This window comes from Neofelis nebulosa, chromosome Y (assembly GCF_028018385.1).
Source record: "Neofelis nebulosa isolate mNeoNeb1 chromosome Y, mNeoNeb1.pri, whole genome shotgun sequence".
NCBI classification, from domain to species: Eukaryota; Metazoa; Chordata; class Mammalia; order Carnivora; family Felidae; genus Neofelis; species Neofelis nebulosa.
In genome coordinates, this window is record NC_080801.1 from 6,494,675 (window position 1) to 6,521,367 (window position 26,693).

Below are 26,693 nucleotides of genomic sequence, written 5' to 3' on the forward strand. Positions count from 1 at the left end.
TCATGAGTCGTCATTCTTTCTCATTTGATAATCATGACTCTGACTGTAGTTGTCATTTTTAGTTAGTTTTAACATGACAAAATTAACAAATTACTATTCATATAGGCTTCTCAGCTTGCACGGATTATGAATTGTAAGTGAAATGAAGGAGCATTTCTAGTTGACAAACGGATCCACAGGTAATACAGTGTCTTTAAATTAAGCTTGTGACAATTAAACCAATAAACATAGCAATGAAGAAACTGTCTACAAAGTACAACCATGGAATGTTCATTCAATATATGCTGGAATCTGTAGTTTAAGGAAAAGAGTAAAATTACTTGAAGTAGAACAAATGGTAACCAGTTATCAAGAAAACAGGTAACAGACTTGGGCAAGAGGGATTTTTTTTAGAGTGCTCAGTATAACTGGAGTGGATGAAAAGGGAAAATATAAGATAGTCTCATTTATATAGGAAGTCATCCTAACAGCTTGTACCAATGTAGTCACTTCTGACCAAAGTTTATAAAAGCCATAAATAAAATAATCACCATGGAAGATGACAGCCAGTAACTCTGAATACCAGTAAATAAAGGACATTGACTAAAATAAACACTCAGTTCTAGTAGATGGCTGGGTCTCCCAAACATAAGCAAGGACTGAAATCCAAATTAAAATTACTGTGAAGAAGTAAAATAGAATAGTTTTGGCCTGTAAATACAAGCTTGGTGGGTTTAGAGAAATTCAGATAATAATCTGTACAAGCTCTCAGGAAAACTGGATAAAGCAAAAAGCCCTAAGTCACAGAAATAATTGGAGTAAATAGGCAGAAGTGATATTTAGTAAATGTAATACCCAAAAGTGCAAAATCCCTGAAGTAGGAAGGATATAATTGGAAATGTTTAGTAAAAGATCAATGAATGCTGATGAAATGCAAAAATACTTCATAAAATTTTGATAGGTGTTTTTTCTTCTCATCCCTAGTGTGAGGATATTTAGTAATGTTTTCCCAAGTGTAATCAAGGATAGAAGACACTTACCATATAGGGGATGACTTCCTTGATTTAACTGATACTGCATGACCAATTCTCTGTAGAAAGAGCAATTAATGTTTTTTAGTCGAATATCAGAAGGCCTGCCGAAATACATATGATAAAACACTGCTTCATTTTATCTACTATCCTATGCTTTCTCCAATAGGTCCTTCGTGGCTGATGACCTTCCAATTTCAATTCTACTGCCTTGAGTTATCTTACTTTTGGTACCAGGCATACTCAACTGCTATGTGACTAAATTCTGAGGCACCAAGACTCTTGGCTTACCCACTAAGACCCTGGCACTGGCTGCCAGACCAGACACCTGCTGTGCCCAGCCCCACGGGACCACAGAGAGACGGGCAACTCCCTAAGCACTTTTTGTTTTTTTTCTAATCTGATTTACCACACTATGTCTTTTGTTTGAGGATTTAATCCACTTACATCAAGGTAACATTTGATATTAAGGTAACTTTTGATATTAAGATAATATAGTAATGTTATTAATTATAGTATTCTTTATCAGTACTCTGGGTATAACATTCAACTTCACTGGCGGAGAAATCCTCTGACAGTCTTTTGGGGGCTCCTTTGTTATGTCATAGTTGCTTTTCCCTTGGTAATTTAAAAAATTGGGGTGGTGTTTTGTTTGCTTATTTTGCTTTGTTTTGTTTTGGTCTTTGGCTTTTGCTAATTTCATTATAAGATGTCTCAGTGTAGATTTTTTACACTCAATCTACTTGGGGTTCTTTGGACTTCACAGTTATGCACCCCCAGACTTGAGAACTTTCCCCCCATTATTTATTTATATAGATATTCTGCCCCTTCTCATCTCCCTCCTTCTGGGACTTTAGGGACTCTAGAATACTGGTTAGTGTATCTTGGTTAGCTTGGTGGGATCCTCAGGTCCCTTTGGTTTCCCTTCCTCCCTCCCTCTCTCCTCTCCCTCTCTCACTCCCTCTCTCCTTCTGTCTCCCCTTCCTTCCTCCCTCCTTTCCTTCCTTCCTTCCTCCCTCCTGCTCCCCCTCCCTCCCTCCCTCCCTCCCCCTTCCCTCCCTCCCTCCCTCCCCCTTCCCTCCCTCCCTCCCTCCCTCCCTTCGTTCCTCTTCTTCCTCTTTCTCTTCCCCTTTCCCTTTCTCTTTGTCTTCTTTCCTGCCTTCCTTTCTTCCTTCCTTTCTTTTCTTGTCAGTCATCCGACTGGATAAATTCAAGTGAGCTGTTCTCAAGCTCACTGATTGTTTCTTTTGCTTGACCGATCTAGTTTTGAACCTCTCTAGTGACATTTTCACTTACTATTATATTCTTCTCGTCCAGCATTTCTGTTTTTGTTTGTTTGTTTTTTTGTGTGCTTGTTTGTGTGTTTGTTTTGTTTTGGCTGAGCTTCTCATTTTGTTTGTATATTATCTTCCTGTTTTCATTTAGTTGTCTATGTTTTCTTATAATACACTGAGCTACGTAATATAATTATTTTGAATTCTTTATCAGGCAGTTAGCATATTTCCACTTCTCTTGTGTTAGATATTGGAAATGTGTTTTCTTCCCTTAGCTGTGTCGTTTCTTTTTATTCTTCATGTTCCTAGTAGATTTCTTTTTTTTTTTTTTTCCTATATACTGGCTTTGTTCTTTGAGGAATCCGTTACCATTTCTTCTGGTCTTTACAAATTGGTTTTAAATGGCAGAGTCTTTCCTGGTTATCTGTGTTCAATATGAAATGAGATGGACCCTAGGAGAGTGTGCTGTAAGGGTGGGTAAAGCCTTTACTATAAAGTTCTTTATAGATTTTGGATGCTCACCCTTTATCTGATATGTCATTTGCAAATATCTTTTCCCATTCTGTCTGTTGCCTTTTAGTTTTCGTTTTTTCCTTTGCAATGCAGCAGATTTTAATCTTGATGAGGTCCCAAAAATTCATTTTTGCTTTCAGTTCTCTTGCCTTTGTAGATGTGTTGAGCAAGCTGTTACTGTGGCTGAGGTCAAAGAGGTTGTTGCCTGCTTTCTCCTCTAGGGTTTTGATGGTTTCCTGTCTCACATTTAGATCTTTCATCCATTTTGAGTTTATTTTTGTGTATGGTGTAGGAAAGTGGTCTAGTTTCATTCTCCTGCATACTGCTGTCCAGTTCTCCCAGCACCATTTGCTGAAGAGACTGTCTTTTTTCCATTGGATGTTGTTTCCTGCTTTTTCAAAGATCAGTTGGCCATACATTTGTGGGTCCAATTCTGGGTTCTCTATTCTATTACATTGGTCTGTGTGTGTCTGTTGCTGTGCCAGTACCATGCTGTCTTGATGATTCCAGCTTTGTAGTAGAAGCTAAAGTCTGGGATTATGATGCCCCCCATTTGGGTTTTCTTCTTCAATATTACTTTGGCTATTTGGGGTCTTTTGTGTTTCCACACAAGTTTTAGGATTGTTGTTCCAGCTTTGAGAAGAATGCCAGTGAAATTTTGACTGGGATTGCATTGAATGCGTAGATTGCTTTGGGTAGTATTGACATTTTAACAATATTTATTCTTCCTATCCATAAGCACTTCACACCAGTCAGAGTGGTTAAAATGAACAAATCAGGAAACTACAGATCCTGGTGAGGATGTGGAGAAATGGGAATCTTATTGCACTGTTGATGGGAAAGCAAACTGGTGCAGCCACTCTGGAAAGCAGCGTGGAAGTTCCACAAAAAATTAAAAATAGAACTATCCTATGACCCAGCAATAGCACTGCTAGGAACTTACCCAAGGGATACAGGAGTGGTGATGCATAGGGGCATAGGATGCATGGGGAACAAAACTTGTACCCCAATGTTTATAGCAGCACCTTCAACAATAGCCAAATTATGGAAAGAGCCTAAATGTACATCAGCTGATGAATGGATAAAGAAGATGTGGTCTGTGTGTGTGTGTGTGTGTGTGTGTGTGTGTGTGTGTGTACACACAATGGAATACTACCTGGCAAAGAGAGAATGGAATCATGCCATGTGCAACAACATGGATGGAACTGGAAGGTATTATGCTGAGTGAAATAAGTCAGTCAGAGAAAGACAGATATCATATGTTTTCACTCATACGTGGATTTTGAGAAACTTAACAGGAGACCGTGGGGGAAGGAAAGGGGAAAAAATAGTTGCAAACAGAGAGGGAGGGAGGCACACCATAAGAGACAAATACAGAGAACAAACAGGGTTGATGGGAGGATGGGGAAGAGGGGGAAATGGGTGATGGCCACTGAGGAATGCACTTGTTGGGATCAGCACTGGGTGTTTTCTGTAAGCCAATCTGACAATAAATTTATTTAAAAAATAAAATAATTTTTCTTTGATGGGGCTTATTTAGATTTCTAGCAAATATATAAGAAGTAGAGAAGTCAAAGTTTGTCTATAAGATGGTAGATGAAAATTTAAGACATTTATCCAAATGAATAACAACATATATTTTAACTGTATTTTCTGAGAATTTAGATGATGAAGGCTAATAAATAAAATCTCCAACTTTTAATGATTGTGGGCCCTGTTCATGGGCTCTCAACGAATCCATACTTTAACATTTACCATGTTCAGAATGACTTGGCCAAACTTCAAAGCATGGGCTTTGTTTCTGCCTCGAGTATAAATTATACATCTGCCTCATGGACAAATAACCTAAAAAAAATGTTTTTTCAAACATGAAATAAACCTCCCTAAATTCCTATGAAACTAAAGCCATACAGGCTTGCACATAGTAAAAGCTTAAGATAAAGTCTGTAGCTTTCTGGAATGTCTTTCATCATGATGATCTGTAACTCTTTGGGTAAAACACATATAGAACCTTACACAAAATGTTCCTTAGCTGGAGAACTCTCTTTGTGAAAATTATATATCCTGAGGAGCTGTCTTTTGCACATATGGGACAATATCCTTAATCTTAAGAGATAAGGGGTTGTCTTTATACAATAATTTAGGAATTTTCTAAAGACTCTGCACACAATAATTATATAGTTATACATTGAGTTAACCCAGAGACGGCAAGATATGCACGATTGTTGAATTTAGAGATAGAGTGTATCTATTTTTAAATTATATTTTATTTTTTCATAATTGATAACATTTCACCAACGAAGTCATTTTAAGAACAGTGACTTTAAACACTACTACATTAAAAATAATTTATATAAAAATTAGTATACCAACTCTGAGTAATAAACATTTTTTTCAGTTTTCATTTTTGTTGCTGTTAATAAACTGAAATTACCACTCTTGAATTTTCAGCTGAAGATATGCAAAAGGAAATGTAAGGTACAAGATTAGTAAATCTGTATTTTTGTCTCAGATATCAGACGTATATTACTTAAATCTATGTAAGTTAAGATATCAAATGTAAACATTCTAGGGTTTTCAAAGATTAAGTACTTGGCATTAATGTCTGCTAAATGCCACCTCTTCATATTTACCAAGAGAGAAGGGAAGACAACTCATATGGTACTTTTTAGAGTTGAGATTCTTTAAAATGGAATTTTAATGATTTGGACTAGGAAAATTTTTTTTAGAAATTGATACTTTTAATATGAAATCTCAGGCTCAATTGTTTAAGCATCTGACTTTGACTCGGGTATGATCTCAACGGTTTGTGAGTTTGAGTCGCTCATTGGATGAGGTCTTTTCCCACTTTGTGTGAGCATGAACCCTGCTCCAGGTTAGCATGAGCCTGCTCTGTGTTGAGTACCAGCCCTTGAGCTACACTCTGGGTGACTTCAAACCTGCTCTGGGTGAACTCAAGCCCTGATCTGGGGTGAGCTTCAGTCTTGCTCTGAATGATCTCTAGCTCACTCCTGGTAAACACAAGCCCTGCTCTATGTGATCTTGTGCCCTGCTGCATGTGACCTCGTGCCCTGCTCCTAGTGACCTCGAGCCCCGCTCTGGGTGAACACAAGTTCTGCTGCAGGTAAGTTCCTGTCCTGTTCTCAGTGACCTTGTGCCCTGCTCTAGGTGACCTCAAGCCCAGCTCCAGGTGAGCTGAAGCCCTATTCCAAATAAGCTGAAGTCCCATATCTAATGGGCCTGTGTCCTAATTCAGGTGAGCTCATAACCTGCTCTGTATGAGCTCAGACTCCATTAAGGTAAGTTTCTGCTCTACTCCGGTTGAGTCATGCCCCTCTGCTTGTGAGCTCATGCCCTACATTGTGTGACCTTGTGCCCTGCTCTGGGTCACCGATAAACCTGCTCTGGATGACTTCTATCCTGGTCCAGTTAAACCTGTGACCTGCTCAGGGTGAGCACAAACCCCTCTCAGGGTAAGCACAAGCCCAGTTATGGGTGGGCATGAGCCCCACACTGAGTTAGAGTGGGCCTACAAAAGCTAAATATGAGCCCTGGTTCAGGTGACCTCATGCCCTGGTATGTTTGAACTCATGTCCTTTGATTCATTGTCTTTTGAGCTCAAGTCCCGCTCCCAGTGAGCATGAGTCCTGCTCCTGGTGGGCTTGAGTCCTGCTCTGGATGAGCTCAATCCCCATTCTGAGTGAGCTCCAGCAGCCCTCTGGCTAAATACAGACCTTGCTCCGTGTGACCTCATACCACCCTCCGGGTGACCATGAGCTCCACTTAGGGTTGAGTTCATGCTCCACTCCAGGTGAGCACCAGCCCCGCTCGGGGTGTCAACATGCTCCACTCTGGGCAACCTCAAGCCCCTTTTTGCTTAAGCATGGACACTTTTCCCAGTGACCTGGAGCCCCTCTCCAGTTGAGCACAAGACCTTCTCTGGTGAGTTTGTCTTGCTCCAGGTGACCTCAGGCCCTGCTCAGATTTTGCACCAGTCCCACTTCTCGTGAGCACGTGCCCTCTTCTGTGTGACCTTGTGCCCCACTCAGCAGAACCTCCAGACCAATACTGGGTGATCTCTAGCTCAGCTCCTAATGAATAATCTCGTGTCCCACTGCAGTTGAGCAAAGCCTAGTTTGGGGTGACCTTGAATCCCACTCCCAGTGAACTTGTTTTTAGCTCCACATGACCTCGTGCTTCACTCCAGGCGCACTCGAGCCATGCTTGAGTTCAGCCCATGTTCTGGGTGACCTTGTGCCTGTCTCCAATTGAAATGAGCCCTGCTTGATATGCCTTCTTCCCTGCTCTGGGTGACCTTGACCCCCACACCTGGTGAGCTCATGCCACACTTTGGGTGTACTGAAGCCTTTCTCAGAGTGAGAGGTAGCCATCCCCAGGTGAGTGTGAGCCCAGTTTTGATGAGCCTGTGTTATGCTCTGGGTGACCTCATGCCAGGTGATCTCAAGACTCTGTCTTGGTGAGCTTGTCTCACTCTCTATGTGGCCTCAGACCCCACTCGGGTTTTGCCCCAGCCCCACTTCTGCTGAGCACGTGTCCCTTTCTCTGTGAGCGAGGGCCACTGCCCAGGTGAGCTCCAGGTGCCCTGCAAGTGAGCTTGAGTCTTCTTCACATTACCAAGGGCCCCTCTCTTTATGATTCTGTGCTCTGCTGCAGGGACCTTCAAGGGGCGCTTGCTGTGACCTCGTGTCCCTCTGCAGGTAGCTCAAGTTATGTTCCAAGGGACATGGAGTCCTGCTCCTGGTGAGTTCAAGCCCTGCTCCAGGGGATCGGTAAGCCCACTCCAGCTAACCCCGTGCCCCTCTCTGATGACCTGCTTCCCTTCTCAGTGAGACCTTGCCCCACACCAGGGGGAACTCAAGTCCTGATCCACATGGCTGGTGCCCCACTTCTAGTGAATGCCTCTGAAGCTCTGGGTGAGTTCGTGCCAACTGTTGTGTGCCAGAATCCAAGCTATCCAACCAGCCTGATGGCAGGGCCCAGGTGGTGGACGGATTGGTGACTGCAGGGCAGCCCATCAACAGTGAAGCTTCCTGTACTCCTGCTTTTAGGTAATTTGGCCTTAATAAAAGTACCTGGGGAATTGTCTGTTGGGAAATTGCACATGACAGGCCCTGTGGGAAAGAACTGTTGGGTAAAGAAAATAAGGTTCCACAAGAAAATTGTGCAGCCCTACATTTAGCCCTTGCCACCCCCTATAAAGGCTCCTTTACGTAATGGAAGGATATCTTCATATATTTCTCAGGCAAGGAAGGAACAAATGGATTTGAAAGCCCCACTCTGGTAACTAAGGAGTGTATCTATGGGCACAAGTTACTCCAACCCCTGGGCCCACTTGGCCTCCAGGAGGCATTCCAGATGATGATTGAACCTAGTCGTTTAAGGTACAGAATGGTTCATTAGTTCCTAGGTGCATTGTTTCTCTAAGAATGCATAATGCATGGGTTCCTAAGGCCCTCTTGGCCCCCTCCTGGCACCTCCAACTGAGGCGAGCCCTTTTGTTCTCAAGCCACAAGTTGTTCAGAGAAACAACTAAGAGGTCATGTCCCTGTAACTGTTCCACTTCAAGTGTTGATAGATAGGTGAGCTTTCATGAAAACAGCAAAGCAAATGCTTTATAGATTATAGATAAACATAGATACATAATGAAAATAATGTAAGAAATTAATCAATAAGCAAAGGGCAGGAGGGAATGTTATGAGAAAAAAAAAAACATGTTTTTCCTTAAAGGGTGATTACACATAGGAACATTTTTGGAATTAGGTAATGCCAGAAAACATAGATGATGTACACTACAAGGAAATTGCTAACAAATATATAATGCCATGTTTGCCACAATAAAGCAGGCAGTTCAACACACTGCTGTTGTCTGTGTTCATTTTTATTTTTGTTTTATTTTTAGTTTTTTTTCACTTTTTCCCCGACGCTGTTCATCCTTCAGGAACCCCTGGACCTGCTGGAGCTGGACTCTGGCAGTTGTGTGTCCTTGTGCAACCCTCCCCCCGCCCCACGCCGGGGTGATCTGGGGCCCCAGTCAGCTTGACCTGGAGCTCCGCTCTGGAGGACCTGTTCCCTGCTCATATGAAGTTCTCTCTCTCTCTCTCTCCCTCTCTCTCTCTCTCTCTCTCTCTCCAAAAAAAAAATTCCATTGCTGCTGGCACCTGAGTGGCTCAGTCATTAAGGGTCCAACTCTTGGTTTCGACTCAGGTCATGATCTTACAGTTTCATGAGTTCAAGCCCAGTGTCAGGCTCTTGGCTGGCAAGGATTCTCTCTCTCTCACCCCCGCCCCCCGCCCTTCCCCAACTTGCACTGTCTCTATCACTCTCAAAATAAAAAACTTTAAAAAAAAAGTCCTGCTGACAATTTTAGCATTCCCAATGAAGACAGTGGAGTCCATTTACTCAGTCATTGGCTTATTTTTGTTCACAGCAGCATCATCTGCTTCTGTCTCTGGTTTCCTGATTACAAGTTCCTATGGTTATAGCAGTGGAAGAGAGAAAGGAAAGGTTATTGAGGAAACTCCTGGCACAAGATGAAAGCCATCAGCAAAACTGTCACTGTGCCAGCAAAGGGGTGTTTGAAATTATTACAGATGCCTGCCTTCTTCGGTCTCCTGCATCTAACACACGGTGGCAGGGCTTAAAGTGAGGAGTGGGGAATGGTTGAGAGCAAGGTCTTTGGGGTGACAGTGGCTTCGAGTGTTTGCCTCTGTCAACTGTGACCTAAGGGGCTGGGGAAGAACAAGCCCTCACTGCCTTAGGGAGCAGCAGTAGGGCTGTGCCTGGTACGCGCTTGAGCGCTCAGTAGTGACCGCTCTTGCTACCCGATGACTTTCTGTGCAGAAAGGAGTGGGGACTCTGCATTCAGTTTCCCTCATGCAGACATCTGTCCGCTTGTGTGTGGCAACGTGCAGGTCGGAAGGAATGTAATGGTGCCTTTTTATTTTATAGGGTTCTGAAGTCAAAGATCTTGAGAGTCATAATGGCAGGAAAATCGTTGCTTTTTAAAGTGATTGGAGATGGTGGAGTTGGGAAGAGCTCTCTGGTCAACAGATATGTGACCAATAAATTTGATACCCAGCTCTTCCATACAATAGGCGTGGAATTTTTAAATAAAGATTTGGAGGGGCGCCTGGGTGGCGCAGTCGGTTAAGCGTCCGACTTCAGCCAGGTCACGATCTCGCGGTCCGTGAGTTCGAGTCCCGCGTCAGGCTCTGGGCTGATGGCTCAGAGCCTGGAGCCTGTTTCCGATTCTGTGTCTCCCTCTCTCTCTGCCCCTCCTCCATTCATGCTCTGTCTCTCTCTGTCCCAAAAATAAATAAAAAACGTTGAAAAAAAATTAAAAAAAAAATATATTAAAAAAATAAATAAATAAATAAATAAATAAATAAATAAATAAATAAAGATTTGGAGGTGGATGGACATTTTGTTACCATGCAGATTTGGGATACGGCCGGTCAAGAGAGATTCAGAAGCCTAAAGACGCCGTTTTACCGAGGTTCTGACTGTTGCCTGCTCACTTTTAGTGTGGATGATTCTCAAAGCTTCCAGAACTTGAATAACTGGAAGAAAGTAGTCACCTACTACGCAGACGTGAAAGAGCCCGAAAGCTTTCCTTTTGTGATTTTGGGTAACAAGATTGACAAGCGAACGGCAGGTGTCCACCGAGAAAGCCCAAGCCTGGTGCAAGGACAACAGCGACGATCCTTACTTTGAAACAAGTGCAAAAGATGCCACGAATGTCGCGAAAGCCTTTGAGGAAGCAGTTCGAAGAGTGCTTGCTACCGAGGATAGGTCAGACCACCTGATCCAGACCGACACCGTCAGTCTGCACTGCAAGCCCAAGCCTAGCTCGTCCTGCTGTTGATCGTTAGGGAGGTCGCTCTGCGGTGTAACCAACTCTGCACGTACACGAAAACACGGGCTGGGGATGAGAATTAGCGTTCGCAGCAACGGACCATCCACTTACAAAATTAAACTAACCATGTTGCTGCTTCCTTAGTGGGTGGGAGGAGGGATCGATCCATCCACTCCTGGAAGAATCAATTTACCCAGTAGTGGCACCTTACACTTGTAATTGGTAATGGTTGTCTAATAACGTTTAATTTAAATACGTAAGTTACAGAGCTAATAAATGAGATGATCGAGACTTTAATTATGATTACAACAAAACACTTGAATATTCTAGAAGTTACTGGTGTTTTTTCCCCCCCTGGGAAAATGGAGAACTACTTTTTTATGTGTATATTTTATGTAATTAGCAGTCAATTCCTGGTTGAGGCAAAAATATTCCCTAAAGCAATAATGTTTAGTGTTAAAGATGAAAATCAAATGCATTTGCGTTGCAGTTATTTCATGACTTCTTCATTCTCTTTAAAATCACTGAGGTGTTCATATTTTTATTATTTTTTAAATTTTATTTAAATCCACGTCAGTTAACATCTAGCGCAGTAATGGTTGTTTCACATGTTCCTTCTCCACACCACAGTTGGGCTCACTGGTAACCAACCACTCATCATTTGCGTGCCACATGTGAGCCCCCGACCCCACCCCAACACAGAAGCACACTTTGTCACTCTTGGAGGAAATCCTAAGGCTTGTTTGTCCTTTGTGTGAGGGTAAATGAAGACATCTTTTGTTTGGTCGCATATTTAGTGCTGATATGCCCTGATTTGAGAGACCCCCCAAAAACAAAGCACCAGAGTCCAGAGCCAAAGCCAAGTGGCAAGGGTCGTTTATTGCAGGTTCGAACCCGGTCCTCTGCGCACTCGTTGCCCGAGCAAGGATCTTACAGCTTCTTTTATAAATAGGCACAAACAAGTTAGGGATCTTTTTGAGGTTACAGAGTTGTTATAGGTTGACATTTAAATTTGAATGCTCAGCAGAACTTGATTGGTTCACCTTTATTTCAAACCATTCAGCAGAACTTGATTGGTTCCCGCCTTTATGTGAGACTACCACCAGGGGCGCCCTGGCTGGTTTCAGGAACCAGCGGGGGAGGGGAAAGATCTTTTCTTTTCAGTTGTGAGTACACCTGGTAATTTTTCTCTTAGCCTCTCAGTGCCTTCTCTATCGTTGAACGTTGTGTAGGGATTTGCTCTCAAGGAGATTTTTTCATCCTTGGACTTAACTGATCAAGCGGCTTGCAGTCTTCATGGGTAGAGTTCATATGCTGCGCCGTTTGTGCCTCTGCAGTCTTCTGGAGGCCAGCTCACCCGCTGGGGGTCATAAGGGGACCTGCCCGGGCAGGGCTGTCGTGCGCTACTCCTTGGGAGCCACTGAAAAATCGTTACCATCATCATTCAGTAAGCTAAGCTTTTGAAAGTCTAATTTCCTAACAAATTGGCTCTAAGCAAAACATTTTAAGATTTTGAATTTGAGAGGATTAAATCTCTCCATTTTCTCAGCTAAGAAACAGTTGTAGTTTTTTTTACTTATAAAAAATGCACCCCCCCTCCCCTCCCGGTGCCTAGATGGCCCAGTCTGTTAAGCGCCCTGATTTAGGCTCAGGTCATGAATTCATGGTTCATGAGTTCGAACCCCACGTTGGCCTCTGTGCTGACAGCTCAGAGCCTGGAGACCGCTTTGGATTCTGTGTCCCATTCTCTTTCTGTCCCTCCCCTGCTCACACTCTGCCTCTCTCAAAAACAAATAAACATTAAAAAAAAACGATGCTCTTAAAAAAAAATTCCCCCCTCCCAAAATTAATCCTCCATAAAAAAAAAAGGAAAAAAAAAAGAAATCCACCATTAACAAATTACTGTATATGATATATTCTTCCTTTTGTTTTTTGTCTAGGGGATTTGCTTTTTTTCTCAGTTAAAACCCATGGTTTTGTGATTTGCTGCTTTCTCTCAATATATGTGGACATATTTCCATTATAGTATATCTAGCTCATTTATCAACTCTACAGATATTTAACAGTTTATTCAAACCATTCTCTATTGATGGATATCTAGTAGCAGCATATGAAAGTGCCAGTTTCACATACCTTGTTCAACAGTGGGTATTAGGAGTAAGTTTTTTCTTCATTTTTAAAAAGATTTTATTTTTAACTGATCTCTACACCCAGTGTGGGTCTTGAACTTAGAACCCCAAGATCAAGAGTCGCATGCTCTACCAACTAACCCCTTGTTCATTTTTTGAATAGATGAGTCACATGTTTCAAAATCATAAGGCATAATGGTTTCAAAATGACAAGGCATAAGGGACAAAAATCTCTAACCTTGCCACCCAGTTCCTGTCCTTGGAGGTGGCATGGGTCAGTTTCTTGGGTATCAAGCTTGATACTTAGTATATAAGAAAAGCATATTGTATTAGTTTGCTGGGGCTGCCATAACAAAATGCATCCTGGGTGGCCTAACAATGGGAATTTTTCTCACAGTTCTGGGAGCTTCAAGTCCAAGATCATGGTATTGGTAGGTTTAGTTTCTCCTAGAGTCTCTGGTTTACAGATAACCTTCCTCTGTGCTCAGTACCCTTCCCTCCCTACCCCATATCTCTCTGTCCAAGTTTCCCTCTCTTACAAGGACCCGAGTCAGATTGGATTTAGGGCCCACCCTAATGGGCTCATTTTAACTTAATTGCCTCTTTAATCGCCCGTCTCCAAATATGGTCATATTCTGAGGGATTTCTGTCACAACACATGTATTTTGAGGGGGACACAATTCAACCCATAATACTCATATATACGTGTAGGTGTTTACATATAGTTTTGATGTTTGTACAGATTTAACTAATACTTTGCTGGTGTTTTAAAAACTAAGCAGCTTTTCAGTAACCTTTTTTCAGTTGAATATTCAGGGATTAGTTGGTCAGAGTCTAGAGCTGGGAAGCAAAAAATGGGCAAGGGAACAGACCTACAGGGTGTAAAGACAGGTGGGAAGGGAGAGTAATTCAGTTTAACACCGTGACTTAAAGGGATCCAGGGGGCTGGCTGACGAAGCACAGTGCTGACATGTGACAACTTAGAGGAGGAACTAAACCTGACAGAAAGACGTCGCCTTCAAACAGAAATAGAAGGAGCTGACTTAAAAGCTCTTCAAGAAGGGGCAAATGGTAGCTGCAGATCTGATTCTTCCGTTTGAAGAAAGTAAAAAGTCCTTTGATTGGCTGGTGTTGCCTAAACAAAGACAAGCAATATTGAAACAATAAGAGCTGGTGAACAAAGCAGCGAGGGACCTGGCGGGGCTGGGGGACAGGACGTTGGTAACAGCTGCTGAGCCCCGGGAAGCCCTCGAAATGGGGGCACTGTGCACATGGCCGGGTTTGGGGAGGGGCCGGGGAGGGGCCCTGGTGCTGCAGTACCGCTGCTCGCCACACGGCAGCGGGCACCTGCGCTTCTGTGTCCACTGATGGGACGTCTTTGAGACCGGTTAGTACAAGAAAAAGGCACACCACGGAACCTGGACAAGAAAAAGGCACACCACGGAACCTGGAGAATAGGCAAATGGACATTTGAATCAGGTGTAGCAAATACAGTGTGCAGTGTGGAGGCTGGAAAAGTACAATTCCATGGACGAAGTAATGTTTTTTCACCTGTCAAAAATTCCCTAGTTGAAGTTACAACATCCTAGACGGTCATGTTTTAAGACATTATATGGTCTAATTTCAAAACATTATTGAGGGTGTGGGAGAGGGACAGAAAGAGAGAAGAATCCCAAGCAGGCTCTGTACTGTCAGCACAGGGCCTGATGTGGGGCTTGAACTCATGAACACATGAGATCATGACCTGAGCTGAAATCAAGAGTTGGATGTTTAACTGACTGAGCCACCCAGGTGCCCCGAGGATGTTCCTCATCTTAAGAGAAAACCTTTACATTCTGTGAAAACGTAAGCTTTCCCCTTTTGTATACTAACACCCTGACACCAGTTCTGTCACAATACCAGTGGCTTATGGGCAGTGAAATGTGAAGTAGAAAAGTCCTGTGTACTGTCACAGGATGCTGACAAGTCACTGCCTTTAGGCCAGCAACCAGGAAGGGCTGACATGATGGAGAAGTAAAAGAACACTTCTCAGACTCAGGTGGAGCCTGAGCAGAACACATCAAGCATCTCTCTACATACATGGAAAATGTGGGCAACAGTGAAGCATCCCAGTAAATGAGGACATCAGACTTGTGTGTTTTCTTTGGGGCATTAACATAGATTATAGGTCTACTCCTGACATAGTTCTGCTCAGTGGAGCGCCTAGCATGCTCTTGTCATCCCATTGCTTTTGTCTTCCTGAACCTTCACTGACATCACCTACTACCTACATCTAAGTTTTGCTGGCTCTTCAGCTTTCCTATCAGCCACTGGTCTTCCCCCTGACCCAGTCCTGGTTCTGGCTTATCCACATGCCCAGCACTGCTTTTCTCCGTTTGTGGCCCACGTGCTTTCCTAGTGCAGCTCACACCTGAGGTAGCATCCACTCCCACGCTTGTGGCTACAGTTGCTCTTGAGCTCCTTCAAAGACACAGCCACACACACAATCTGACACCGGACTACAGTAACCCTCTCCAACAGGGCTTCTGCTCCTTGTCCCCATCTCAGCCTCATAGCATGGAGGAAAGGACCATGGTGTACAAAGTGCTCTACAACCCCCTGCTGAAAAGGCGTCGTGGCAGTTCCCCGAATTATTTGCTAATTAAGGGTGGGGCAAACTACACACAGCAAGTCCCCATTCTCTGTCTCCGTCTCTGATGGGGTCTCTCTGGCGAGGACCGCAGAACACACTTCCGGATTTCCAGGGGAGTACCTCTTTCTGCTCCCACAGCTATGGCACCTAGTTTGAGGCAATCTGAGTTCTATAAAATGGGTAAGATAGTTTGTAAACTTTCACTAGGGGAAAGAGGACCAAAACAGTAGCAGTGGCAGGGTAAGTAGCGCTTACAAGACTCCACACTCTTGGACAAACATCTTTATTTAAGAAACCAAATAAAAAGATGGGGTAAAAAATCATGGTACCAGCTGCACACAAGGATATGAGACCAAACAGAAGTACTTGCCCAAGTTACTCATGATGGAATAATATTCTGTAGGTGTTCACAATCTGGACAGAACAGATGTGGTTACAGTATTTGTATTTGAGTGGACACTTACCAGTTTACAGTAAGATCCCACTTATCACAGCAGAGCCCTCCCCTCCCCCGTGGTGTACAGCCTAAAAAGTAAAGAACACAAACATTAATGTAATACAAACTTTTGTTTGTTAACAATTTGACAATCACAATTTCTTACTAGTCTATCAACCAGTTCACTTGTTAGTTTACTGTCTGAGGGAAAGGCAATATAGGAACATAACCTGTCCCTTTGTTCCCGGCCTCCCATTTTACAGACCTGGACCCAGGCTTCTGGATTTATAGCACAATCACTATTCCCAGTCTTTGACTGAGGCAGGCATGTGGCATCTGGCACTGTAAAAATTGTTTGCTTCAGCTTCCTGGGCAGTGCTATGCATGCTACCTATGTGGTTTCATAACAACATCTCTAGATGTATTAAAGCCCACATACGTGGGCTGTCAACTTCATTCCCTACTGCAGAAACTGAGTTTTAAATGTGTCTACCAAATCTTGAGAACGACATTTGGTTCAGGATTGTGACATCAAAATCAAGTTATCTGAATGAGTAAAGTCAAAAGCTCATTCTTAATTTTTAGAATAAAGATATTTTCAAGGTTATAAGAAGTGTATAAATAACAGTGCTCACAAGCAAATACTGATCTATTGCTAATCATAAGAAACTGAATGCTCTGTTTTGAAATATTAAGGAATTTCATTAGGTTTACATAAATTTAGGCTACAGGTAAAACTTTCCCAGGCTATTCACTCAAGTTACTTACAATGTACACATTCCTGAGAATACCCCATTGTACTGACATTGTTTATATCCAAATTTTTCTCAAGTTAAAAATTTTTAACTCAAGTTAAAAGGTGTTTCTTCCCAAGAAACTGAACTTTTCTGTCAAATGCACTTGATTAAATAGGAAAATGGGTTTCAAAAGATGGATTCATTGTGAACTAGGAAAGAAGGTATTGTTAAGCTTGTCAAAGTAAAAAGTCTGACGAATCATCGATCTCTAGAAGGAAATCATTTTAATGTTTTATATTAAATCATCAAAGACATCCAAAACAAAAGTCTAAAGATCATGTTTTTAAGCTGCATGAAAATGTTCCATTGTTAAACAGTAATGTCCCCTTGAGGAAATTTTTGTCTTTGGGTTTTAGTTTTGAGAAGTAATTATGGCAACCTAACGGTGGTACGATAAGTGTTGCCTATATAAGCTAAACAAACTTTCAGGATTCACCCTGTGTGTGAAATACTAATCTTCTTACATTAATTATAAATATATGGATTAATCTGTAAGGCCCTTTGGCCACATAAAACTAAAATCTACCATATGCTCACAGTTAAAAAAAAAAGAAGTTATACCACAATGCTATTAGGTTACTCTTATACAGTAATTTTTTTAACCATCAGTTTTTAAAACTTTGACACGTGGCTAAGTGATCAGTTTCTCAAAGAGTGTAATGAGTATATCATAATATAGGTGAAAAAGTTGTTAAATGGAATCACTAACAAGGAAAAGGAGTTAACCAGTTTTTATAGCTTAATTCACTTGATGTTGTCCATCTTTATTAAGAGGGCTAAATATTCTTATTTGCTATTTCTGACTAGGAATATTAATGGTGCTAATATGCAAAAAAATCCTGTTGAAGTATAGAACATTTAAATTACTAGGAACATACTGGTAGCAGTGCAGTTTAACCACCAACGTCTTATTAGTATTTTATTTTTTCTAATTAAGGCTCAAGAAATACAAGTGGCATCACTCTCCTTGAGCGACTGGTAAACTTTCCAACAGTTTATGATCTGTAGTCATTGCATTGTAACTTACTTGTAAAGAAGATGGAGAAAATTTTAGATTAAAATTATGAATAAATTTCCCTATGTAACCTGCTTTCTTCTCTTTTTAGGGTTCCCTAATGAAATCAACACCATGTGCCAAAAGGGGGAAACTGAAACCAATTTAAAAATAACAAGTCCTCTCCTGTACATATTAGCCTGTCAGGGAAGATGTGCTCGATGGGGAAGTTACCAGGACTACCTCTGACAGGGGCAGAGCTAGTCTGAGATGAAAACCACATTATGTCAAGGAGGTACCGCAAAAGGCCAGTTTCCAGTCACTGTTGCAATCCCTTTCTACAATCAGATTTGAAAAGTAATAGAACATACCATAATTAATAATCTTAGAAATAAAAAATACTCAGCTGATAAGATATCCTTCCACTTAGTCACATGCATTGTATTTTGTGATGGAAAAATAATAACTTGGGTCTGAAGTTAGGTTAGTTTTATCTTAAAGAAAACATAAATTTTTAAAGTGAGAAAATAACTACAAAATAAAGTAAAATCAACCTTTTGGTTCAGATTAATCTCAGTTTTATAGGAGACTTGGTTTTAAAATTATCCATTACACAAATGTGGGGTTTTTTCCTGGTTAAAAAAAAAATAAAAGTAACTCCCTAAATGGCAATTTCCACCTGACACTCTGAAGTCCCCAGACTCATAGTCTGGAAACTAGGTCCCATGTTGTTCAGGTTTGTTACCCCAACCTTCAGAGATCTTCGTTAAAAAAGTAAGGATATGATCTGTAGTAACAAAAGTTGAAATAAACCACTCATTGAACTTGTCCAGTTTTCAAGTACATGTTGTTCGACAGCCACATGTTCTCGTCTATGAGGTCAAGAGCAGCAGGAGCTATGAACTGGTTCAGGTGACGATGATCATCCTAGATGACAGTGTGAATAGTAGCATATTAACATTTCCAGACAGCATTGAGAACGCCACCATTTCATTGTGTAAATTCTACGCACAGTTTTCTGAGGGGCGGGTGGGGTGCATTTTCTGCTTTTACTTCATTTATTTCTGTCATGGGATTTACAAAAGATCTTAAGTGTTTTCACATCACAATCTGATTTTTAACTTGGTATCTAAAAATTAACAAATGAAACAGCCAACTAATAAATAAAATGTACTCAACAAACTATACAGATTAAGTTTTTAATTTCGCAAGAAGGAAGTTACCAAATTCAGTAACCACTGAAGAATGTGAAGAAAGAGTCAGTTAAAAAAAAGATTCTATTTTAAAGACATTCATGTTTTTAGAGAAGACATGAAAAAATACCTAAGTGTCCTTTATGGATAAAGAACAGCAGTTTAGGTAGCCTGGAGCTGAAGAGGTGAAGGAGAGCTACAGAGAAGTGACCTTGGCGTGGGTCTCAGGGTCAGCTGGGGTTGGGGGACACAGGGCTGCACTGGAACACGAGACAGCTGAGGTGGCACTTTTGAAGGCCTAGCACAGGCCTCTTTCAGGTGAATGGAGCTCACCTGACAAGGGACCTAGGAGAGGCAGGAGGCCATGCTCAATCCTGGCTGCGAGCAGTCACCTGTCTCAGCAGCAGAATACAGTCCTGTCAGAGTGGAGTGTCCTTTTTGTGGACATCACCAGAGGAGGTGGTACTGTCCCACCATGGTGCAGAGTGGGAATTCTCAACCTGGAATAGTTTTACTCCTGTGAAATTCTCTATTTCCAAAAAGATTTTTCGAAGAACATTTCTGTTATGAGATGAACTGAATTCTTATGCTGAAGTTCTAACCTCCCCACCCCCAGTACCTCAGAATGTGGGCCATATTTGGAAAGGCAGTCACTGCAGATGTGGTCAGTGGGGGGTGGGGAGGGTGGGGTGGGGTTAGAGACAGCTCAGGGGGTTTAGAGACAGACAAGCACATAGGGAGAAGGCCATGTGAAGACAAGAGTTCTGCTGCTACAAGCCAAGGAGCTACCAGAAGCTAGGAGAGAGGCCTGGAACAGGTCTTCCCTAGCACGTTGAGAGGGCGCTGGCCATGCCTACACCTTGTTCTCAGACTTCTAGCCTCCAGACCAGTGAGGCCATGAGCTTCTGTTACTCTAGGCCACCTGGTTTGTGGTGCTCTGTTATGTGGGACCTGGGAGAGGCAACCTAATATTACCTGCTTGCTGTGGACACTGTTCCTGTGACTGGGCTGGGGGAGGGCTGCCAGTTGCCTTGGAATCCCCCCCTCCCCCTGTCGCACAGCTCAGTATATCACCATGATGAAGCGAATTTACTCCTTAGAGAAAGAGATTATTTTGTGCCTGGCTTACAGCTGTGTTTTCCGTCACTTTACATGGATGATCAATCACGAGACTAGAAGAAAAATGTAAAAGAAAAATGCTCTGCCTACCACAAGGCCACAAAACTATATAAGCAGCCAAGTGCCACACGGCAACCATTGCTACAGAGACACTTCAACAGGAAGTTGTAATGAGCAGTGCACTCATATGGATGTGGGAAAAATAGTGGGGCAACAAACCACCTGACAGAGAACACAAATTTCTACATATTTTAGTGGCAAGATTTAAATAGTTAAAAAAGCATCATACACTGGACATTATGCATGACAATTCATTCCAAAATTCAATTCTTGTCTTGAAGGCCATGAAAGCTTATTTTGGAACTTGGGAGAAACACAGCATAACTTGCCAGCAGTTTATTAGCAACATGGACGAGTACAGAAAGATGAGAGGGACACAGGGATTCTCAAGACTGTAGGTTTACTATGAATGGCAATATGTTCCCTCCTGAACCAAGCTTGTTTTTTTAGAGGCATTACTGGCAACATGGAAGTTGGGTGGCATCACCAGGGAGGACAGCATGTGGGCACCAGTCAGTTGGTGGTGCAGAAGGTCACTGAAAACTGCTCTAGTCTCAGAGGCAGCAAGAGGACACAGAGGCAAGGGTCCTCCAACCCTCCCAGGTGTAAATGGATCTACTATGTAGATTACTAATGGACCTAGCAGAGACCCAGGACATCCTGCTAGTCTGTGCCAAGTGTGTGTTGGATTTAAGGGTGAATAAATGACTCAGAGATGGTCCCTTGCTGGCTTCTATCACCCTGTGGGACTGCAGAGCAAGCCTCATTTAACTGTGACGGATTCCAGCTACCTCCTCTGTTCAGATCTCCCCCCTGCTGTAAAATCACACCACACCCTTACAATTACAACAGCATAACAACACTTTATTGTTTATGTTCCGTATGCACTTTGGATTTTATTACGTTCCATATGCACTTTATTGTTTACGTTTCCATATGCACTTTGGATTCTGCTTTTCCAGCTGACAAAAACTCCATTTCAAAAACTGGATTATCGTGGTGGCCAAAAATTACAAAGTAAAAGCTTCCAGACATTGTCTTCAATATAAAACTCCTAATTAAATGAAAATAACACACATTTTTAGTACTTCATACTGAAAACCAAAAATGTATAACAAGAAGTCTAAAATTCAATTTTTTACTTAAACCTGACATTGTAGAAGAGAACACTAAGCTTGTCATGTTTTCCAGTATACTGCCATAGACATTTGGCTTTTGGACTATACAGATTACATGCCTGGGATATGTCCTGTAGAATCCACTACTTGAATTTTCATAAGGAAACTGGAAGACCTCTAATACAAAATCATAATAATAACATCCTCATGACCAGAAAGTTTGGAATATTCAGAGTAAGGTGGGCCAAACTTGGAATGGACCAGTTAGTATTATTAACACTAACAATGGGAGAAATGAATAAAGGGTGATTTTGTCCTCTTATCTGAAGTATGTATGCTACAAATCTAAGTCTGCAAATGCAAGAGCCTAGGATATGCCTCCTCCTGCATTATTCAGAAGAAAGGAAGACATGTGGCCCCTGGCTGGCTCAGTCCATGGAGTGTGCAACTCCTGATGTTGCAGTTGTGAGTTCAAGCCCCAGGTTGAGTATAGAGATGACTTAAAAATAAAATCTTTAAAAAAACATTAAGAAATGAAGACACAATTTTATATTCTAGAAAAGATGAAAGAAATCATAATCCAAAAAGAAAGACATATGAGACATTAAGAAGTCTTAGAACCAGGGTTAACAGGTTTGCTGAAGAAATAAAATGAAGAGAATGTGGGGGGAAGCAGTTGCAGGGGAGGATCCATGCTTCTGTGGCTTTTAGCACAATCAAAATCTGCACAGACGGACAGATGGGTGGAAGGATTTCTGTATGTACTTTTAGCACAGGGTCTTTGGAATCAGACAAAACTAGGTTCAGGTCTAGCTCTGCCACTTAATAATGTGACAACAAATAATAATAATAATGTGTCCTTAAATTCCCAATGTCCGTTTCCTCCTGGTGGGAGAGACAGACGATAATAGGTCCCTTAAACAGACATTGAGGATTACACAACCTAATGCATGTGAAGCATCGGGCACAATGTCTGGCTCATGGGAGATGCTCAGCAAATGTGATCTAGAACAACATGGAGGAGCATATGCACAGGGAAGTGTGCTGACACGGCCTCCACATGGAGCAGCAATCTGGTTACCTGAGAGTAGAGTCTCATGGACAAATGTCAGAGCCTAGGGCTAATTGAGCCACACTGAGAGTTCTGCTCATTCATACAGAACATCTGAAACATATTTCCTAATGAGCACAACCTTTTGTTAAGGAAATCAAAGCACAGCTGGCACTTTTACCTCTGGACTTGGAAGGCCCATGACTGGAAGACAAGGCAGATGGAACATTCTTTTGGCACACTGAGGTCAATGGGATTTCAATGGGGCAGGAGTTGCCACACTGCAGCCTGCATGCCAAATCTAGCCTTGTCCATCCTTTCATTATGGTCTAAGGCTGCCTTTGGACAACAGAATGGCACAGTGGGACAGGTGCGACAGACAGCATCTGACCCTTTACAGAAAAAGTCTTAGCGGGAAGATGAGAAAAAGACCCAAACAGTAACAGTAACAAACACAAGCAGTAATGCTATAAAAGCTACGTAGAACCAGAGAATCAGCACTGATTCTCAAAAGAAAGAAATTCTCAAGGGGCAGGGGGATGGGAGCTGGAAATGTCAACAAAGTTGACAATGATCTCATTAATTGCAATAGGTTTCACGGCTAGAGTGTGCCAAGGGAAGGGCTTAATTTCTTCAGTATGAACACTTAAGCAGCAGCAGCACACTATACACGTAGAAGGAAGCTAAGGCTCTTTCCCATACCTGCAGAGTGTCAATAAAGGGTGAGGATAAACAGAAAGGGGACCGAAGGAACCATAGCCACATAAAGGTTATGTCACAAACCGTCCCGCTGGGCAGAACTTGAACTGCCAAGAATTTCACAGCAGCTGAAGGAGTACTGTAACTACTGGATTCTACAGGGAAAAACTGGAAGGTTACTCCTTTAATATTTGAGGCTTATTATGTTCAGGCGGTAGGCAAAGGGAGATGCATTTTAGAAGTCTGTGCTGTCTGATACACTCAACTTTCTTGTGGGGGAGGGTGGATGTTCTATATCTGCATCGTCTGATGTGGTAGCCGCTGGTGGCTACTGTGTCTGCAAGACTGAATCTGGAACTTCATTTAATTTTAATTAATTTAAATAGCCGCATGTGGTTAGTGGTTACTGTATTGGACAGTGTAGCTCTAGAACAGTGATTTGAAACTTTTTTTAACCTTTGCAACCTCTTCCACCTTCCCTCCATCCACAAAGCAAGTATTACTTAGAACTACAGTATGTAATACAAATAAAGCAACTGCCTGTGTGTGTGTGGGTGTCTGATCGGTTTTCCCATCACCCAAAACAGGGGCCCTTCAAGCATCTCCAAGGACGACTAGGTCTCAAGGTATGGAGTAAAGGCTACACACAACTTGGCAATGGATTAAACTGGGGAACTGAGGAAGCAGCAAGAATCAAGGATGTTCCCAAATGCCTGACTGAAATGATCAAGCAGAATATCAAGATGAGTCTATATTTCAAGAAAGGAAACAAGAAAGGGAAAAACGAGGGATGAAACAACACATCAATTCTGAACATGTGGTGGTAGTCAGAACAGCATGCCCCATGGTTTCCACATCCTAATCTCAAAAACTTGTGGGTGCTAATGTATGGGCAGAGGGGAATGAAAGCTGCAGGTGGAACTGAGGGCACTCGTCAGCTGATTTCAAGATCGAGAAAGGATTCTGGATGAGGCAGGTGCACCCAATATAACTACAATGATCTTTAAAAGTGGAAAAGAGAGGCCCACGAGAAAGGTCAGAAGGAAGGTCATGAAGACGCCACGCTGGCGGGGCTGAAGATGGAAGAAAGAGCCAGGAGCCCAGGAACACGCACGGCCTCAAGAAGTTGGAAAGCACAAAGAGAGCCACGCTTCCTGCCAGCCTCCAGAGGGGAGTACAGCCCTGAGGATACCTAGATTCCAGCCTAGGGAGGCCTATGCTGGACTTCTATGCTGCTACGGAACTGTAAGAGAATAAATCCATGTTGTTTAAACCGCTCAACTGGTGAGAATTTGTTTGGCAGCAGGAAACAAATGTCAAGGCTGAAAAGCCTGCAGGAATGAGAAAAAAGAAAATACTCAAAGTGCTAGCAAAAAAGTCTCTATAGGGAGACTGAGGACAAACGGAGTTCGTTTACCACAGGACAAAGCTTTCAAAGCACTGTGGGAAAGGCCCAAGGGAGGGGAATGGGAGACCAGTGGACTGGGGTGCCTCAAGGGGAAGCTACTTGGGACAACTTGGGGATGATAATGTAGAGAACAGAGGCTGTTTTTGTCTCCCAGCACACATCCCTCATGCTTACAGCAGAGCCTGGCACATACTAAGGGCTCCACGCCTGCAGAGCGGAACTGCGTGGATGGGGGCAACAGCTGAGACGGGGTCAGGTAAAGCTAAAACACAAGAACAAGAGGCAGGCTGGGATTAACTAGACTCAATGCAGAAAAGAACCTCTTAAAGTTCTAGTGCTGAGGCCTTCATGGCCTAGAGGCCTAACTGAAGTCTGGTCAAATGATTTTTGCACCTTTGTGTGAAGCTGAAGTTGAGGCACTTGTGAATAAACCCTCCATGACCAGAGACTGGACTCTCACCGGGGGTAAAAACAGCAGCTGTCACTGATGGCTATGGTGACCTGAGCTGCTTTCGAGACGGACAACTAAAATTAACGTAGTGGTAACAAAAAGCTCTGGACCACCCTGAACTGAGAGAGGGTGTATACATGATGTAAGAACTAGGGCATGAATGGGGTGCCTGGCTGGCTTGGGTGGAGCAGCGAACAACTCTTGATCTCAGGGATGTGAGTTCAAGTACAACACTAGGTGCAGAGATTATTTAAACCTTCCTAGTTAGTGGCCCCCAACCCTTTTTTATAAACATAAAAATGAAACCACAAATCTGTGAGGATAGCATTAGAAGTGCAAAAGTGCAAAATGAATGGAAATGTGTCAAAGAAGAAAAACAAATGCCACCTTACACTACAATCAGGAAAAACCAGGGGAGAAAGGTCACCTGGCACATAATAACAGAAGACATAGATCTGCTGAACTCCAATTTTCTCAAAGAGCATGATTTTCAACCTTTTTTTTTTTTTTTTGAGAATGTGCCTGTGCACAGGGGAAGGGCACAGAGAGAATCTTAAGCAGGCTACTTGCCCTGCGCAGAGCCTGACCTCTGGTGTGGGGGTCCACCTCATGACTCTGGGATGATAACCTGCTACCCTGGTGCCCCAAAGAGCATGATTTTTTTAATTAAAAAAATTTTTTAGAGGCTGCCAGGTGGCCCAGTCGGCTAAACCTCCAACTTTTGGTTTTGGCTCACGTCATGATCTCATGGTTTCATGGGTTCGAGCCCCACATCAGGGTCTGTGCTGACAGTGGGGAGTCAGCTAGGGATTCTCTCTCCATAAATAAATAAGAAAATAAATAAGTAAATAAATAAATAAATAAATAAATAAATAAATAAATAAATAAAAATATTTCTGAACTGTGTTGGAAGGAAATGCTCTGGAAAAAAGAGCTAGTGAAGGAACTAAGGATATTTAAGCTGAGGTGGGGAGGGGAAGAACTTTCTGGGAGTGGGGAGTGAGAAACAGCAGGATTTTACCATCAAATATAATGCATGCTATCTAAAAGAAAAGAGATTCGACTAGGGATGGCAAATGGGTCACTATTGGTGAGCTGGTTCTCATTAACCAGTAGTGACTGCCAGGACCTGGTGCTGATTTAACATGGAGACAAGAAAGCTCTAGCAGGAGAGACATCTGTAATCAATGATCCATATCTTCTGTGGGTTTGGGAAAGGGCAGTACCCTACTTGAGTGCCACGTACTTAACTCTGGACTAGACAGACCTTCCAAATCGCTCCAGAGCCGAGCCTTGGGCTGCTCCTTTGAGGTCACGTAGAAACTCCTTTGGGTCAATATTACTGAGCAATTCCTAACAATTAAAATAGAGATACCAGGCTGCCGGTGAGAGGACTAAACTCTTCCTTTCACAGGCCAGTGCCCACGATTAATTTTCCAGCTCCAAATGACAACAGTATCGTTAAGAGCAAAACAAAACCCGGTTAGCTGAATGAACTTAGTGAAAGGCAAGACAAAGCCAAGCTCCTGAGCTGGCCGACGCCTGCCGGCCTAAACGCGATATGCCCTGGCCGGGTGGCCTGTGATAAGCTCAGCCGACCCGGGGCTGACCAGATCGGGCCCAGTTGCCCCCCGCGGAGTGGGGACACTGGGCCAAGACCCGCCTCACGCGGGACCCGAAACGTCCTTTGGAGCTCCCGCCCCTACCTGCTCCATCTCCTACCCACCCGGCGAAGCCGACTACGGAAACACCACCTCAGCTCCCTCTACAGACCTGTCAGTGCTCTGCAGCATCTTTGGGAACGCCCTGGGAAATCCTCGCGAGACTCGCCGCTGAGATCTCACGAGAAGTCGGAGGAGCTTCCGGGCAGAGGAGCGCGCGGCAAAACGCGTGCGCCTTGACTCTGCGGGTAACTGCCGTTTGGTCTGGCGGC

At 42.9% G+C, this 26,693-nt stretch overlaps 2 pseudogenes; one reads left to right on the top strand and one right to left on the bottom strand.

Annotated features, from left to right (window-relative positions):
• LOC131503538 (probable G-protein coupled receptor 160) lies at positions 1–26,581 on the bottom strand (annotated as a pseudogene).
• On the top strand, positions 9,772–10,692 carry LOC131503539 (ras-related protein Rab-9A-like; annotated as a pseudogene).
• Positions 26,582–26,693: the final 112 nt, after the last annotated feature.